The sequence below is a fragment of the Delphinapterus leucas genome, chromosome 13, assembly GCF_059928025.1.
Source record: "Delphinapterus leucas isolate spDelLeu-1000000601 "Yukka" chromosome 13, BTC_Dleu_Yukka2, whole genome shotgun sequence".
Lineage (NCBI taxonomy): Eukaryota > Metazoa > Chordata > Mammalia > Artiodactyla > Monodontidae > Delphinapterus > Delphinapterus leucas.
The window spans coordinates 90218747-90233164 of NC_143141.1; positions in this window are offsets into that span (position 1 = coordinate 90218747).

A 14418-nucleotide genomic window follows, 5' to 3' on the forward strand; every position below is an offset into this window, starting at 1 on the left:
GGATATTGTAAGGACTTAGGAAGAAGAAACACCAAAGCACGGTGCTCGACAGACAGTGTGCATCCCTCCTCTTCCCTGGGCTGAGCAGAGCACCCCAGGGATGATGGAGCCAGGGCTTGAGGGAGCTGAAGTCCTAGCAAGAGTTGTCTCTGCAGAATTTATGGGATGGCATGAGGAAGTGGATGGGGATGGGGCACCACAGGAACCCAGACAGAGTCTGAAGCAGGAACCACAGTGTTTTCAGAGCAAGTTTCAGTGGATTCTCACGGGGTCCTCCCTTCCCAGCTTCACCCTGAAGCGTCCAGCCAGATCTTGAAAGGGACCATCAGGGGTGTGGCAGGACGATGACTGAACTTCCTCCTTCCTTTTCTGTCTCTGATGCCCTCATTTTGAAAACCTGTGTGAGACCCTGTTGAGGCCCAAGTAGAGACTAATAAATGTCACAGAATTAGAATTCCAGTGTAAACATCTTAAAGCTTGTAGAGTTCAACTCTGTGTATGACTAATCTGTAACCCTGTGTTTGGAATCCCCATCTCCCTGCCTTTCCTGAGACCCCATCAATCATTCACCCTCACCCCCAAGGCACACAGATAAGCACCTCTTTGGGGCAGTATCCTCTCTCACTCTTTCTGCTATGGATTTCATAGTGTTCCCACAAAATTCGTATGTTGTAGTTCTGACCCCCAGTACCTCAGAATTTGACCTGATTTGGAAATAAGGTCTTTAAAGAGGTAATTAAGTTAAAATGAGGTCATCAGAGTTTGTTCCAATCCAACCTGACTGTGTCCTTATAAGAGGAGGAGGTTAGGACACAGACATGCACAAAAGATGTGAGGACACAGGGAGACAGCCATCCACATGCCAAGGATAGAGGCCTCAGGAGAAATCAACCCTGCCAACAACTTGATCTCAGACTTCCAGCCCCCAGTACTGTCAGAAAATAAACTTCTATTGGTTAAGCCACCCAGTCTGTCATACTTCATTATGGCAGCCTTAGTGAAATAATATTCTCTCTCTGTCTCCTTCAGCCTCCTTTGGTCTTTTCCCTCCCCCCATCCCCACCCCATGGCTCTTTACTTTCAGTCTTCAAACCTGTTCATATATTCATAACCCCCCGTGTCTGTTGCATGATTCTTATTGCAAAACATAATTCTAAAGGAAAGGATGCACTGCTATGTTTCTTTTAAATTAAATCGAACCTGACTATGTACCCACAACCCACGTGACAGGTGGGGCAGTCAGTCTCCATTTTGGTAGCGGAGCTCCTCTCTCTTACAAAGCCCCATAAGAATCTAGCTAGCTTGCACGCTCTCAGATTGTCAACAGACTTCCTCTCTCACTCATTAAGATCACTGCTGATGTCCTCATGGTCTTGGCTTGAATGGTGTCTTGAAGGCAGGTGTCCCTCCTGCTTCAACAGGTAAAGGTGCAGGCATGTGCTGAATCTAGGAGCCCCTGTGCTGGAGTACAGCCTCCCTGAGGGCTCACCTGGGCACCCCCAGGGAGGTTCCCCATGCCCCACAGACGTATGGGACAGACCTTATGGTTGTCCCTTTCTATCTATGAAAGAACTAAGGCTTAGGCGATAAGCAACCCACCTAAGCAAAACTGTAAAGCCAAAGAGCCACGAAATGGATGGAGCCGTGTGGTGAGTCCAGGACTAGATCTGTGTGCTGTCCTGGGGAGGGACACAGCCTCTGCAGGAAGGGATACAAGACAGAGGGGACATGATAAAAAACAGAACTATTAGGCTTTTGATCAATCCCTCTACCTCCTGTAATAGCAATATAAAGAAAAATGTCTAGATCTGGAGTCTGCATTTGGGTTCAGTGCCAGAATAGCCATAGTTTACATCCTGGCTGGGCTACTTGCCAGCTTCAACACCAACAAAAGCAAACAAGGGGAATGAAAGGAAAGGGCGGAAGTCTCTGAAGCAAAGAGGTCTGAGGGCTGATCCTTCTTAACCCCGAGGCGCTGGAGCAGTCCTCCCCTGCACTACATCTGGATTTCCTTATCAATGAAATGGGCATATTAACGCTACCCCGGTGGATGGCATTGGCCAGGATGGCTGCCTATCACTCCCGCTGCTCTTCAAAGCTGTGGAGGGTGCACCCCTGCCTGGGGAGCATAGTCAAGGGCATGGGAGTTGGTAGGCCTCCAGCTGCCCAGCTGACACCAGCTGGGACAGAGATGAGGAGCCTCTCTCAGCCCTGTGTCCTCATCATAAATGTGGGAGAAAATCATGTGGGCATTATTTAAGCCATACAATTTGGTGGAATGTTCTGCTCTTACCTACCTCTCAGAAATAGACTATGCAATGAGATGTGAAAGATATTTGTAAATGCTGGGAGCTACACTTGACAGGGCATTAATATCCAGCTTCTCCAGGCTTAGGTAAAGTGAAACATATAAACTCTTGCAATGTCAACGTTGTGCATAATATTTGTGAGTCTGATCAGTGTCTCTTTTTTTTTTTTTTACATCTTTATTGGAATATAATTGCTTTACAATGGTGTGTTAGTTTCTGCTTTATAGCAAAGTGAATCAGTTATACATATACATATGTTCCCATATCTCTTCCCTCTTGTGTCTCCCTCCCTCCACCCTCCCTATCCCATCCCTTTAGGTGTCTCTAAGGCCTGTGCAGAGGAGGGAGAGACTTCTGGGTGCAGGGAGTGACCAGGACAGACCAGGCAGCTCAGAAGCATCAAATGACATCCACATGTTTCTGAGTTCACATGTGAAATCTTTCCATGCCAGTGACATAGGAGGTCTGAGAATTAAAGTGGGAGGAAGGTCAACTCTTAGAATATGTGTCTCCCCCTACCGCTGCCAGTTCCCAGAGGGTTTTCTTTTTAACAAGTTTACTGAAAACTTAAAAAAAAAAAAATTCTACAGGTAAATGCAGCAGAGAAACAAGAAAATATAAACCAAACAACCAAGACAAAACAAGGTGGCATCTGCTGGCAGTGACTCTTAGCAGGAATTTTTATTGTGCTGGCTGGCAGGGAGGCATATTCAAAGCTGTGTTTATCTCTTACCTTTCCTTAGCTCGAGTTTGTTTTAGTCTGGCCTAATTTCTTTGAAAGACCCTGGGCCTAGGGGCCTATACTAATTTCTATAGCTGTGTTACATTTTTTTTTTCTTTCACAGAACCATTGTCTGCTTTGAATACCAAACCTGACATAAACTTTAAAAAATTAAAATCATTTTATGGATAATTGGAATGCGGGTTTTGTGAACATTAATACTCCAATAGAGAAACTCAACCTTACCCTACGTTTACCTCTTTGGTTGGATTAATTTTCCACTGTCATTTCTACCTCTTTGGATAACCTAGGGAAGTTCAGAACTTAAATAAACTAATTAAATGAGGGGCTTAGAGTCTCTGCAGACAAAAGGCAAGCCCAAACTTCTCAGAGCACTTTAAGAATCGCAGCGAGGCTATGTCAGGAGAAAGCCTGGAAAGGTGGCCTGTCAACACCCCATCTGGGTGTCACTGGGAGTGTGGAGCCTCCAGCAGAGGCCACTGGGATGGCAGCAGAGGGGCCACCGTGCAGCATCTGTCACAGGGAAGAGGAGTCCTGTCACTTCTGCATAGTTAGTCAAGGAGCCCCTTCTAGCGACAGCAAAGGTTAAGTTGATGTTTTGTAGTTTTTTGTCTTCCATGAGCCAGGAACCAGGAGGTTCTGACAGAGTCTGCCATATATGCAACAAAGGACTGGAACCCAGAGAGCTCTCTGTGTCCCCTGCTCCTGGGGTCCCCGAGCAGCTAACCTGCCAACTGCTGGTGCCAGTGGAGCTCAGAGTAAGGGCGTGTGGGCAAGAGCATGCACCTCTCCCAGCCCAGAAACAAGCTACCCTTGGGAGCTTCCTAAAACTTTCAAGAGTGAGAAGGCGAATCTTATAAACACCTCCCAGCCACATCAGGGATTATTACAGTAGAAGACGATGACTAAGTCTGAACTCAGACAGGCAAGATACTCAAAATAGGCCTCCAGAAGGGAACCCTATGGAAAAAAGATGGTGAGGGGACCCTTGCTCTCTTTAAAAAAAAAAAAGTATATATATATATATGTATTTATTTTGGCTGCACCAGGTCTTAGTTGAGGCATGCATGATCTTTAGTTATGGCATGCAGACTTCTTAGTTGCCGCATGCATGTAGGATCTAGCTCCCCAACCAGGGATCAAACCCGGGACCCCTAAGTTAGGAGTGTGGAGTCTTACCCACTGGACTACCCTTGCTTTTCCAATCGTGTTGTATTTGTGTTGGCGTGTCTAAGGGTCACCCCCAATAGGCTATAGACCTGTAGCTGAATAAAGGTGGTACAACAAAGAGTGTTCTATGGGGTAGCCTTCTTGGCCTCTGGCCAGCAGAATGTCCCCGTGGTTTTGGAGGCTCTCCTGCTTCGGAGGTCCCTTCAGAGAGTGCCCTGTTCTCTAGAGAAAAGGCTAGAGCCATTTGAGTGTCTTCACCTTGAACAAGGGCAAGGAGCACTGATGTACCTGTTGTTGGTCACCTTGTATGTTTTTCTCCATCACTGTTTTGAGTTTTGAGCTGCCTGATTTACTGGGGATGAACTAGAAATTGAAGTTAATTATAAAGAAATTTGACTCATTGAAATGAAAAAAAAAACAAACAAAAAAAAAACAGGATCTCCCTGAGTGCCCAGCATGTGCTATTTGCAGAAGAACAACAGTATCTGTGTCATTCCATTCTAAGTCAACACATGAGGGTTATTAAAACATATTTCTGCAGGCCACCGGTGTGCAATCCGTCTAGAGAAGTTGTGGTGTTTTTGTTTTTTTTGTTTTCTGGCGTACTCACAGAGAGTCAAACCCAGATGAGTGTGTGAAGCTACATGTCAGAGGGGAGTATATTCTGACTCCACAAAGCTATAGACTAGACCTAACTTTCTTGTTGATCTAAAGTTTCTACAAGAAGATTCAAAAGGCATGGCTTCTGCCAATGTGCCGGGTGAGTGACAGAGGTGTTATGTGTCCTGTTCTCCTGTAAGGCTCAGAGGAGAACTCACATTTCTAAAGTATTTACATAGGGTCACGAGCCCCACAGACATTTATTTAGTTCTCACTGTTATTCTGTAAAGGAAGCACTACCCTGCAAGGAAAATGTTTACAAATGAGAAAACTGAGGCTCAAGACGGTGAAGAAATGTGTCCACACCACTTAGGTAGAAATCAGTAGAGCTAGAATTTGATCCCAGGTCAAGTTTAGCTGAACTGCGTCCTCCTGTCTGAAACATGTTTTGGACCTACACGTAAAACTGAGTGCATTTTCTACCATTATGCTTGAAATGCAGGTGTTTCTGCTCTAGCACAGTTGGCTTTACTGAAAATGTTCTTGTTATGTGAAACTATACAGTAAAAATAACAGGGTTTATGTTACTGTTGGTGTACCGTCACTCAGCACCCATGAAACTTCACACCAAAGTGCTAAAAATAAACGAATAAATAGATAAATAATTTTAAGAAGCAACTCCAGCAATCTTAGTAAAGACACACACACACACACAATTATGTCTCCACTGGGATTTTCACTGTGTCGTATGGTCAATGGGCCATATTCAATTCTGATTTCTCTTGAGATGTAAGTCCTTGAACATGTTCATTCCTAACACAGCCCAATTTCAGCAAAATTAAACTCTGACTCTGCGAGTAGTCTTCTCCATCAATTATCTTTTTTAAACAATTTGTAGAATGTGTTTATGGCTTTACTAGAGAGCTTAACAACATGGAAAGTAGAGCAGGGTTTGAAGCCAGCCAACCACATGCTGCTTGTTCCAAATGAAGACAGCTCTAGAGAATTTTGAGCATGTTTCTCAGTCTTCTTATATTGCTAAGGCTTTCCCTCTAATTGTAAGTTTGTCCCCCACCCCCCTGCATCATTACAAATATTAATTGTATATGATCAAAGGAAGTTCCCCTTTATGCTGATACTGTACTCTTCTTTGCCCGCTGAATAAGAACTGGTGCACAGCACAGAGACACACATTATCTCAGCACAAGGTGACATTATTATACTTATTTGCTTATACATTTTTCCTCTCCTACTACACCTGGGCTCTCCCATATGGTGACCATAAACCACATGGAGCACTTCAGTGTGGATGATTCAAATGGAGATGTGCTGTAAGTGTAAAATACACATCACATTGTAAAGAGTTTGTATGAAAAAATGAGGCAAAATATCTCTGATAACTTTCATATTGATATCACATTGAAGGGATATTTGGGATCTGTTGGGTTTCATAAAATGCACTGTTAAGATTATTGGACATGCTTTTTAATTTTTATTGTAGGTACTAGTATGTACATTTAAAATTGTATGTATGGCTTGCTTTCCAGTTCTGTTGGACAGTGCCGGGCTTGATCCCACGCTTATGGAGAGCAGGGACTATGATTTACTGATTTCACAGCAATGGAACCAGCATGCTGCCTGGCACATGGTTGGCCCATAAACATTGATCTTAGGCAAGAGAATGAGGTGTGTCTAACTCAAAATTCATGCTCATGGCAGTTGCAAAAGGAAAGAGCAGGTTGGGCCTGGGCTGAACAAAGCAAAGCCAGGGGCTGCAAGAGGGCTGATTTATGGTGTCCATGTGGTCAGCCTCCTGGGGTTGCACAGCAAGTGTCTGTAAGGCAGGAAATATCTTGTACACGATCCTTTTCTTGAATATTTTTGGAAAGGGATTTCTCGGTCCCATGCATTTCCTATTTTCAATCATTAGACTGAACATCTTACTGAACATCTATGATGAATTCACCACTATGCTGTATGAAATTATCCTCATGCTAAGGACTCTGACAATAGAATAAGAGGATCACATTAATGAATAGACAAAATCAGAAAATGTGTGATGCAGCCTTATACGTTCATTACTCAGTTGTAGTATCTGAATTTTGCTACATAACAGTCATGTAATTTTGGGGAAACTGTCCCTTCCTCACGGAGCTGCAGTTTTCCTATCTGTAAATTATTATAAAAAAGCAATTTGCACAGTATTTCCCTGGGGTTAAATGAGATTCCTATTTGCATGTGAAAGTGCCTGGCAAAGAAGAAGATAAAACCTGACACAAGAGAAGGTATTTAATCAATGGAAGTACTGTTGGATTAGAGACAGCTTGACAAAATGGAAGGAGAATAGGTTTTATAGTCAAAACCATTTGGCTTCAAATTCTTACTGTGCCATTGGACCAGCTAGTTAACCTTTCTAAACTTCAATTTCTTCACCTATAATATTGCAATAATATCACTTACCTTGCTATTTTTAGTAATAAATTGAATAAAGCCTGAAAACCCTTAGTACAGAGCCTGGTACTTAGTAGAGATTCAATAAGTAGTGATTTAGAAACATTATTTCTTCCTAATTCTCAATGAGACATCTGGTTTCTAGTTTTAGGTTTGTCACTTAGCTAAGAATGATACTTTCAGTAAGGCACTTTATTAAAAAGACTTGAACCATGGCAATAATATGGACTTCACTTAAATTAGAAAGGGATTATTAAAAAAAAACAAAAAACAAAGAAAAACACAAAAACTTTAGTGAATGCTCATGAAAGCACTTTGAAAACTGTACAATGGATAGAGATGCAACAGCTGCTGAGGATGCTGGGTTATACTTAGTCATAAAAATGGAGTATTTAGGGCTTCCCTGGTGGCACAGTGGTTGAGAGTCCACCTGCCAATGCAGGGGACACGGGTTCGTGCCCCGGTCTGGGAGGATCCCATATGCCGTGGAGCGGCTGGGCCCGTGGGCCATGGCCGCTGAGCCTGCGCGTCCGGAGCCTGTGCTCCGCAACGGGAGAGGCCACAGCAGTGAGAGGTCCGCGTACCGCAAAAAAAAAAAAAATGGAGTATTTAAAGCTGGAATTTACACAGTTCCTATTTGGGTCATTGAGCTCTTAGCACTGATGCAAAAATGACATGAGAATTTAAGCAGTTTTGACATAATTATATTAATTTACTGTAGCAACACTAACACTTGAAAAGACAAAAAATAGCACAGAATAATTTAATTAATAATGGTATTTGTTTTGTAGAAAAAAATTATTTCTGTGAGGAGAAGAAATGATTAATGTTTATAGAACCATAGGGCTCCTACTCTTTTAATTTTTAAACCGAGCTCCTAAGGAGAGAGAAGCTGCTTACCCAATTACACACATGTGGTTGACACCTGAGAGGGGGCAAGTATCCAAGTCCCCCCTGCTCTAGGCCACCACCCCTCCCTATTGCCTCTTCCCGTGTGCCCTACTGAGTGCCACAGAAGCTGTCATACTACACTTTCCATGGACATTCTTTCCTTTTACTTCTGCCACATTTGCTGACAAGACACCTTAAACTATTAAACTCTGTGCGGTGATTTTATACACTTGTCACCCTGCTAACTTTGCCTTGACTCTCACCAGAGTCAGAAGACACCACAAAATGGAAACCACATGCCAAAGAAGGGAGTGTTTCATGTATGCAGAGGTAATGAGGAGACACAGAGGGGCACTTATAAAAGGGAGTGGAGAGAATGTAAGGAAAGTAAATTGAGTAGAAAATATAATGGAAGAGCAATTGGGGATGTGTTCATAACATAAACTATGTAATGACGGCATACCCCTGCATCAGCACCACAGCTTGACTTCAGGGTCTGTTCAGTGTCAAGGGTGTACTTATTTTGTTATAACTTTCCTGATCTAGAACTGTATTTAGTAGTCACAAAATTAAGCATGCTTCCAGGTGAAATGGAAAATGGTATTTTGCCAACTTTGCTAATCCTGTGACTTGTGGAGGAGTTTATTAAAAAGAACTGATCTCTTTCTATGTGCACTCATGGTTATTTCAATGATGACATATACGTATATAGGCAAACATGCATCCATTCATCCATCATTTTGTTTGTTAACTCAATAGATATTAACAGAACATGACGTCTACACAGAGCCTCCCAATGTAGTCATTCAATGATAGGATCTGGAATCAGACTATCTTAATCAAACCACAGTACTTTCTAGCAATATGAATATGAGCAAGTTACCCAAAGTTTGTGTCTCATGATAATTGTTCTTGCATTGGCTGAGGACTAGCCTGCAAAGACTTTTTTTTTTTTTTTTGTCTCTGGACGTATTATGGTCAATGAACTATGATGTGTCCTCCAAGTACAAAACAACTAGACCTTGTATCAAACATGCTTTTAAATAGATTATTGGGCTTGAAGGAAAAAAGGAATAATTCCAAAGGTTTCCCATCCCCCTGAGAAAAAAAATGAACCTAGGGTAAATTTAGACCCTCTCTAAGGAGAAGCATGGAGCAAAATGGGGAACAAGGTATGCTGAAGACAAATACCACTGTCAGAACTCAGGTTTTTACCAGAATATTGAGCCAGTAGATAGACATGCTGAATTTGTGATTCTTACATTGAGTTTGGGACCCTAGAAGTAGGTTAAAGTGAACCAGGTGAGCAGTACATTCTGGTACAAACATTTATTTTTGGAAGAAGACATTTTCAACTTAAGTTCTTTGGATTTCTGGAGATTCCACTCCTTCAATATGAAGTTATAATCAGAGATCCCCAAACACACAAAGGAACTAGAAACAATAATTGATAATAAGCACATAGTAGTTTTAGATCACAGAGATTACAGGTGTTGAAATCATAATATAGAGAATATAAAGTATATATGTATGGAATGTCTACAAATAATAAAAGACAGACATAACTGCAAACAAATTACCCACTGTTATGAAAAAGGCACTTCTATCTCCAGCCACCATGAAGTAACTCTTACACCCACGGTGAACAACTATAAAACTGGGAAAAATATATATGATGCAACTGGTTTTAGATTTTCGGTAACAAGCAGCACAGGGATGTGACCTTTAGGGTGAGCCCTAAATGTACACTGGCCTTTTGCCTGGAAGTATGCATCTGATCACGGCATAAGGAGGAGGAGCCCAAGCAGAGCAGAATGACTTTAATGAACTTACAAGGCAGTCTGGGGCTGGAATGTGATGAGAAGGAAATTGGAGAGGAAGAGACACTTTTAGGGTGGGACAGAAGTCTTTATGGGTTTCTTGGTGTAAGGGAGGCAAATGACTAGGCTGCAGAGAGTCACGAGTTTGTTTCATGAAAGGATTAATGAAATAGTAGAGTTGAAACAAGATTTAAAAGAAAGAGAGAGAAAACATAAATTAACCTCAGAAAAATAAGTAGAAGATAGCACTAAAGATTATACAGGATTTAAAGGATAACAAGGGAATATTATAAACAAATATAGGATAACAAGGGAATATTATAAACAAATATATAACATTAATCTAAAAAGGTAGGAAAACAAATTTCTTAAAAAGCATGATTTATTAAAACTTACAAAAGAAGTAACTAAAAATATGAGTACTCTTGTATCCATTACAGAAATATAACTCAAAATTAGAACAATTCAAGGCACTCAAAAACTCAATACATAGATGGTTTCTATAGTAAATTCTTTCAAACAGTTAAGGAAGAAATAGGAATAAGTTCTGATACAAAATCAGAAAATTGAGACAGATGCAGCACTTTTTATGTGTTTTAAGAAGACATTATAACTCAGAACCAAAATCTGTCAAAAGCTTTAAAGGAAAACTAGAGCTCAATGTTTTTTTATGAAAATACACAAAAAAATCCTTTAAAAAGAGCAAATCAAATCCAGTAATAGAGTAAAAAGATAATACATCTTAGACAAAATTATTTATTATAGGAATCAATGTTGGTTTCATATTTGTAAATCAATGCAATTCTCCATAAAGGAAAAAAATATTATTATCTCAACAGTTAGATAAAAATATGTAACAAAATTCAACATTCATTCATTATTAAAAAAGAAGTCTTAGAAAACAAAGAATAGAGAGGAAATTCCTCAGTGTGATAAAGGAGTTTTGCAAAAAACCTATAGCTAACATCATACTTTATGTAATTATTGAAACAATTCCCTTACGCCTGGAACAATGCAAGTATTTTCTCTTCCATACCTTCCACACACCATTATACAAGAGGTCCTGGTCAGCTTCAAAAGTTAAGAAAAATATATCAATAATATAAAGTTAGATAGAAGGAGGGTAAACTCTATTTACTCACAGACAATGTGATTGTTTAGATAGAAAAAGCTATGGAATCTACAAAAATCTATAGAACTAATGATCAAATTTTGAAAGCTCATTTTATACAAGGTTAATATTTAAAAAAAAATATCAACTGTGTTTCCATACACCAGCAACAACCAATCAGAAAGTGGAATTTTATAATAGCATGAAAGGGGCAGAACGTTAATTCAGAGAAATAATGGATGAAAACTTTTCTAACATGGGGAAAGAGACAGACATCAAGATCCAGGAAGCCTAAAAAGTACCAAAAAAGATGAATCTAAAGGGACCTACACTGAGGTGATTATAATTAAATCGTCATTAAAGTTAAAGACAAGGAGAGAAGCTTAAAAGAAGCAAGAGAGAATAAACTTATGTTAAAAACAAAAACCAAACCAAACCAAACAACAAAAAAAAAAAAACATAAGACTCAGTGGATTTTTCAGCAAAAACTTTGCAGGCCAGAAGGGAGTAGAATGATTTATTAAAAGTGCTGAAAGAAAGGGAAAACAAAAACCCGCCAAACAAGAATACTGTACCCAGCAAAGTTGTCCTCCAGAATTAAAGGAGAGATAGTGTTTTCCAGATAGACAAAAGCTTAAGTTCATCACCACTGGACAGGCCTTACGAGAAATGTTAACAGCAGTTTTTCAAGCTAAAACAAAAGGATGCTAATTAGTAACGTGAAAACACAAAAGTATCAAACTCATTGGTAAAGGTAAATATGTAGTTATATTCAGAATATTCTAACCTTCTAGTGGTAAGGGTATATCTAATAAAAAGCTTAAAAGAGGAAAGTTTTAAAATACTTGAGCTGGCCTTACTGAAGGGTGGTGGCCTCACTGAAGTGAGTCAATTAACACACCTGAGTGAGTTCAGGGTCCACTTAGAGACTTTTTCAGTGAAGGTTAATGTTCCCTCTCAGCAGAAAACCCCATGGAGATTAGCTCAAGGAGAGTGGGGCCATTTGTGGCTTCAAAGTTAAATCAAGTTCAGATTCCCTGTTAAACACCCCAATGATTCCATCATACCTACAACTCTTTTCCTCTAAGTGTGCTCAGTGAAACGCTGGTCCTGGGAGATGTGGATCAATGTTATAGGGACAGAGAAAAGTGCTGTAAGAAAACAAGTTTGGGACACTAGGTTACCTCTCCGGGAAAACTCCCACTGCAAGTGGCTAATTCTTCCCCAGAGTTGGATTACATAGGCAAAGCAGGCAGCTTTGCAAAATCTGTAAAAGCTAAAGTGCATGATGAATATTGAAGTAAAAGATATTTAGACATATAAAGTGTTTCCCAAATTATTTTTTAAAACATAAATTTATGAGGTTAAGTGTACTATCCTTATAACCAGAAAAGATGTAGACCTTGGTATGCAGAAATAATCTTTGAGTTTCAAATCTCTATAATTGTGAAACACTCATGTCATATTCTTACTACTGCCAATGTTCGGAGAATTGTAAACAGCAACAACTGAAATGCTATCTCCACACTACCATGAGATCGGAAAAAGAAAATAATTTACTCACAAAATTCATGCTTAAACAAGAAAAAATATAAAACACTATCATAAGAATTATAATTCTATCGAGTTTTCATCTGAGTAATTATGTAATTGCTTGTCTACAGTGAAACCAAATGAGAGAAAATTTTAAACTACTTTAAGAGAAGAAAAATATTGCTATTTTCTAGATCAATAGAGATATTGTTAAATAGCAATTACAACAATGGTACATGTACAGTCTCTGGAAATAAAATGAGATGAAATTTCATTTTACTAATACATTTACAAAATGAGCATTTATAAAAACACAACTCAAATTACAGTCTTATCAAGTCTGTTTGAGGTATTGTATAATCATTTAAATAATAGCGATAAAATTAAACAGAAAAAAATCAAAATTATTTTATAAGAAAAGTAAAATAAAAATTTTGCTATGTTTCCAGATTATCCTGTGGACTGTTAACAACAATACAAATACTATAATTATGCTACCTGAAAATAGATTAAATAAATGAAAAAAATAACTTATGAGTCACATTTAAATAATCTGTAGTTAAAAAACACTAATAACTATAATCCTGTCAAGTTTCCATTTGTGCCATTGTATAATCACTTAATAGCAAAAAACTGAAAGAAAAACAATCAAATTTATTTAATAGAGGAAAAAAGTGTTTTACCTTGGATTTTAATCTTCAAAAGTAGGTTCTTTGGAACATGGGATCAAATTGAAGGTGACTCGCCTATTTTCAGGGTTTGGAGACATTTCATCTGACCAAGGGAAGGTGTGCTGAGACAAGGCAGTTCCTCAGTAGAGGCACACCCAGAGGCATTAGCCCTCGCTCTGCTTTCTGGAATGGGGGGGTGGATTTTTTTTTTCATTTAGTACAGCTAGAGCTTTAATGGACATTTAATAGCTTCTCAGGTGAAGACCATTTTCCATCTTTTTCCAAAGGACTCAAGCTGGAAGCATTGCCACCCCACTGGATACTGACAGATGGATGAACAGGGTAAGGAAGGAGTGAGTGCCCGACTCTTTAGCCTCTCTGAACAGGGCAGGAATCAGATGCTGTCGAATGGTCACTGGGGGCCATTCATGCTGGGGCAGGGCTGGCAGCACTGGGCTGGGGTTATCCTGTCAGGGGCTGCTCCCTGGAGCCCTCTGGCACATCTGACTAGGGGATAAGGTGGGGGACCAGAGCCTGGGGCAACAGCACCCTGTTCAGTTGGGCAGGCTTAACTGAAAGAAGGATGCAACCCCATCCATCACCAGGAGCACCAGAACAAGCTCTCTTTTGATCTTGTGGAGGAGTTGATGCATCAGGACGGGGTTGACCTGATAGAAGTTGTTGGGGGGTGGTGTCTCGTCCACACTGGGAGCAGGTCCACACTGGGAGCAGGACACTGGATCTGGACCTATCACAGAGAGTGAGGCTTCTCCTTCTCTGGAATCTGGTCAACCTGAGGATTCCTGGGTGGTCTCTCAGGTTTCTGCCAAACACCTGATTCATAATATCAAGTATATGGATGCTACTTAAAACTTTTTAATTCTCCTTCAATATTACCTTGTTTGATGCATTTCTTTAGCTACCGTAAGATACCAGATGTCTCTCAGTCAGTAGAACTCCCAACCTATTTATCATAAATTTTTCTTTCATGGGACATAAGCTGCCTTTGACAATAGCCACTGATGCTTTCAAGTATTTCTGAGTGAATTCTGGCATATATTTTGTGGATATCCAGATCTTTGCATACACTGCTATTCCATCTGCTCTGGAAAACTCCTTT